Here is a 5,684-nt window from a genome sequence, read left to right as displayed (position 1 = left end):
TGAATGAATGAATAAATAAATAAACCTATAAATTTGTGCGGTGCAAAGTGTAAACCATCATATAAACTATAGTTTATGGGTAGTAGCAATGCTTCAATATATGTACATTAATCATAACAAATGTACTACAGTAGTTAGTAGGAGAGTCTCGTCCCATGCAGGGGGAACGTAATGTATTCAAATGCTGAGTTTGGCTTAGAGAGATGATAGATTTGAGCAACAAAGAGGCTTTCAGGAGGTAACTCTTAGGCAATGCATAATACTAGGATGTTTCACTTTGACAAGTACAAGTTCATATGTACATCCATTAATATCAAGGGCCTGGCTTAATGGAGTGTCTTCCTTCACCAGACAATCCCTGGTACTCAGAAGATTCTTGCTGTTCTATTAGAGAATGTAGGAGGACACGTCAGGATGTTAATTCAACATTTTTTGTTATTGTGTGGGTCTCCACCCCCTGAGTAAAGACCATGAAATCTTGAACACAGTTATATGCCTTAGAGGAATGTCCCACATGAGCAACTCCCCACACATACCGTATCACTGACACCTCCCACCAGTGATAATTTCCCTTCACAGTTGTGAATTTTCTGTGGCTCAAAACCTCTCAAAAATTGAAGCCAACAGCTGGGGTTGGTGTATGCTCAGAAGACTTGAATCTCCAAACTATTCCTGTGCAAGCTGGGCCCTGAACCTCAGGAGACTTGCAACACCTACTCTCTGGTCATTGGACTTACCCAGGTCCATTAACCAGGAAGTGAGGATGGTCAACCACAAGATCAGGTAGCTGAGAGAGTCTTCAACTGCAAGCAGAATTCCATCCATCAGCCATGTTGGACCTAAGCCCCATCTCAATTTAGAGGCGGAGTGGGTATCACCATCCTAGGGTCCTCAGGATGGAGGAATAAAATATGGATTAGATTGTATTTGCTGGTGTTCAGCCGTAAAACTATTTTGACTCTAACAATGGAAGAAATTGTATTGGTGTAGAGACAGTGGTCATAGGAGCTGCTGGTGGTGGGAAGAAGGAAGAAGAAGCATCATATGCCACATTTGCAGGACTTCGAGTTGTCCTAGGTGACATTGCAGAGAGAGGTGCAAGACATGGTGTATCCTGCTGTGACTTGTTAGCTGAACTGGGCTGGAGTGTAAACCGCAATGTGGACTATGAGCCATGCAGAGTAGCAGTGCTCTGGGGTGTATTCATCAAGTACACTGGATGTCCCATACTGATGGGGGAGGTTGTTGATGTGAGAGGAGTGGTTGGTGAGGAGTGGCATGTATGGGAACCGCTTGAAATTTTTGATGAGACATTTTGCGTGATTCAATATCTAATAAAAAAGACAATTAAAATTTGGCTAAAAAATGAAACCAAGAGAAAATCAAATAAAATTAATAAGCAAATGAAACAGTAATGATTTTAATGTAGCAAATAAAATACAAAACAATTAAAAAATTAAATAATATAAAAACTTTTTGGACATGCTGCCTTTCATTGATCTAAGGTCTGTTGTCTTACATACATATAGTAACAAATTCTTCCATATAAATTCCCGCATCAACTTCTTTTATCCATTTTGGCTTCAAAGAAGCTAAAATGATTACCTTCAAAGCTTATAGAAAATACAGGGTGGGAAGCAGATGTGGTTTAAAAAGTTGAGGTCCATGGTTTGATTCCTGGGGCGTCCTGGTGAAGGCAAGCTGGCCCACATGGAGAGCTGGTCTGAACAGAGTTCTGGTCCTTGCAGAGTGCTGGCCTGAGAGACAAACTGGCCCAAGCACAGTGTTGGTCCATGCAACAGTGATGGCCTGCACAGGGGTGCTGGCATGCACAACAAGATGGCCCAAGCAGAGATTTGGTGCAGCAAGATGAGGCAACAAAAAGAGACACAAAAGAGAGACAATAAGAGGTGCAGCAGACCAGGGACTGAGGTGGTACAAGAGATTGAACACCTCTTTACCACTCTTTAAGGTCACAGGACTGGTTCCCAGTGCTACCTAAAGAAAAGATGAGCATACAGGAAAGAACACACAGCAAACAGACACAGAGAGCACACAACAAGGGGAGAGGGGAGAAATTAATAAATAAATATTTAAGAAAATATAGGGGATTCCCAAATATCCCATATCCTTCCTTTTTCATTCTTCCTTAATAATAACATTTTACATGAGGATGGTACATTTGTTACAATTGGGGAACAAATATTGAAGCACTGCTATTAATCATAGTCAAGGTTTTACATTATGGTTTATATTTTGGAACATATAATTTTAGAGGTTTTACAAGATTTAAAATGGCCTTTATCAATTATTGCAAGATCATGCAGAACATTTCTAATTCCCTAAAATTTCTCTATGTTACATTTATTCTTTTCTTCCCTCTACTTGCCCTCAGAACTTACCGTAATCACTAGTTTCAACTTTTGAATAATAAGGTTCATAGTTACTTGCAATAATGAGGGTTTGACATTTTAGCCTGTTCTCTTGTATTGGGTACTGCCAATGTTCTTGAGGAGTTTTTGTCCCTCTAATTGAGAACACAGTAGGATTCTGCAGGATGGGAGTTTGATATTATCCTGTTTATTGTGTTGGTCTCCACCCACTGAGCTACTGCAGTATGACAAGATGAACTCCTAATTATTCCACTGAAGCATGCCCCAGGTGTGCCCTATCACACATATGTCCTCACATCCAATGTCCTACACTGGTAAACCTCGCTTGCCATATTTGCCAAATGAATTTTCCTAACATTGTAATGTTAATCACACACATGCAAATCCCCAGCAGTCACTCTCACCACAGTCCATGGATCGTCCCAACCCACCTCCCCACCCCCTCCCTCTCAGAAATCACACCATCAAGCACATTAGCATCACTACACCAGTCTCATGCCCATCCACTGCACAACATCATTCTAACTTCTCACATTTCTACAAATGCCTCAATAATGAGAGCTGGCAGCACAGCAAAGGAGCTTCCACAATCCCCCCTCATGTTCCTGTTCCTCATGCTGTAGATGAAGGGTTCAGCTTGGGGGTAACTAATGCACATATGACCGAGGCCACCAGATATTTCCTAGAGGATGGTGTGGTTTCAAAGCTCAGGTAGACACCAGTACTTGTGCCATAGAACAAGGAGTCAACTGACAGGTGACACCCACAGGTAGAAAATGCTTTGTATTTAACACCAGCTGAGGATATCCTTAGAATGGAGGAGACAAACTTGGAATAAGAGAAGATGATCCCAATGACAGGAAAAACGCCACTAACAATAGCTACAGAATACACATGTAAATTATTGATGAGTGTGTCTGAAGAGGCGATCTTCAGGACTTCAGGAGGGACTTCTACGTTAGTGAAGAAGGAGAGCCTCAAGAGGGTAAACATTTCAATCAGGACCATCATGACAGTGAGACACCAAGACCCCAGAACCATCATGACACAGGGCCAGAGTTTCATGAGAACTGTTTAATGCCGGGGTGATGGATGGCAACAATGGGCCATTGGCCATAGCAGTAAGGATGAAAATGTCCAGGTATCCAAATACAAAGAAAATAATATCTGGGTGAGGCAGGCTGCATGGCTGATAATTTTGTTCTGTGTCTGGATGCCCAGCAGCATTGTTGGGATGGTAGAATTGGTGAACTCAAAGTCAGCCAAGGACAGGGAGGAGAGGACGAAGTTCATGGGCATGTGGAGGTAGGAGTCTGAGATGATGGCCAAGATGATGAGCAGGTTCACAGGAAAGGTAACCAGGTACATAGAAAAGAGCAGCCCAAAGAGCAGAGATTGCAATTCCTTCTCATCAGCAAATCTCAGGCAGAGAAAGTTTGGTACTTCTGTTTGTTATTTTGTTTCCATGGGATGGCTAGGTTACCCAGCTTGAGGGGAAAAGAAACAAAATAATCAGTCCAAATTGACATTTTCAGCATGACAGCAATACCCTAAAGCCAGTATCTCATGATGCCATGCATCTTGTCTAATAAGTGGTTCTCCTTGATGACAAACGGTGGTTACTTTTGCTGCCTTGCCTGGAATCCAATGCTACAATATATTTTTAGCACCCTAATACCTTACAGGTCAATGCTGTGGGATTGGACATTCCCCAACTCAAGGACGATATTTCAATCATTTTCAATGTCCTTTGTTCTATCTTTCAGTCATTTGTACATGTTACATTCTCTAGTGCCTTTGCCAATCCTATGGCTAAAAAATTAACATCTACTCTAATAACAATTTATTGTTTGCATTTCATTTATGTGACAGTTTTTCTGATATAAATTCAACAGAAATGGGTGCAGAATACTGTCTTCTTTTAACATAAGAGAATCTAATGAACATTTCCAATATACTCCAATGCTCATCAGATTAAAAATATTCTATTATCTCATATTCTGTTTATATACCACCCATTTTTAGACCGTTCTTCAATGTTTTCTTAATGAAAAATAATGTTTTATTTAATTTTAAATATTATTACACATATTCCATATAATTCCTAATAGCCATTATTTTTAAATGATTTTGCCTTGGTTTAAGATTCCAGAAAATTTCAAAAATAATAGAAATGTGACATTAATCTTTCTTTTTATGATTTTAAATGGAATAATCCTAGATTTTTAAATTTAATTTTCTGTTCACTATCATTTGGGATATCTTAATGTATGTCACATTAAATTTAATATATTTAGTTCTTATTTACATTAGACAAGTTGTTTTAACATTATGAAAAAGTGTTTGATGACATTAACTATTTAGAAGAACATAAGGTTAGACTGTATCTCACTATTCTCAAATAAATTTCAAACAAATATGAAATAAGAGAAAATACTAGCTGTTAGAAGAAAACAAAAATGAACATATAGATACTTACATTTCTGCATAGTTTCAATCTTAAAAAAACAGTATTTTCTGAATATAAAGTTTTTCATAGAAATAGGAGAGGATAAGATGAAAAATTGAAAGATCATATTGAAAATCTCAAAACAAAAGTACCATGTAGAAAAAGTAAAATGAAAAACCCATTCACTCAAATCTCCTAATTATGAGAAGCAGAAACATTACTAATTTTATATGCAAAAAGGGTATTGGATATTAACAATTCTTTTAGGAATTGTGCATGAAGTTATAATTTGAAAAAAATCATCAGATTATTATTGCATGAAAGTGAAATTAAAAGAAGATATCATCGTCACTGAAGAATTTAAAAGTTCATTTTTAAGAAAGTATTAACGCAAAATTCTACTGGGTGGGAAAAACTAACAGTTGTATACTGCTACAAATAAATAATTGGTCTTCTGCTCTGGGATGTAGAATTTAAATGAGCCCACAGTTCTTTTATAAGGAAACCCATATTTGCCAATACCCAAGGTAAAGAAAAAAAGTGCAACAGGTTTCTCTAAATTGTTAAAAGTGATCACCTCTAAGTTGTAAAGTTTGACAATGTTATTGATAAAAGTTCCACAAAACAAACCTAGCATAGGGGGAGCCGAAGCCCAATAGTTAAATGACCTAATCAAACTGTATACTTCTTGGCCATATCTGAGACACAATGACAACATAACTGCACTCAGCTTCCAGGGATTGAACTTGATCCTGACTGACCCATAAGCCAGCTGTTCAGTGTATGCAGAATGATAGGTATGCCACTGTAAAAGTCAATCATATATTCTGATCCTGGTAACA

Source organism: Dasypus novemcinctus, chromosome 30 (genome assembly GCF_030445035.2).
Source record: "Dasypus novemcinctus isolate mDasNov1 chromosome 30, mDasNov1.1.hap2, whole genome shotgun sequence".
In the NCBI taxonomy this organism is placed as follows: Eukaryota; Metazoa; Chordata; class Mammalia; order Cingulata; family Dasypodidae; genus Dasypus; species Dasypus novemcinctus.
Note: the sequence above shows the minus strand (reverse complement) of the source record.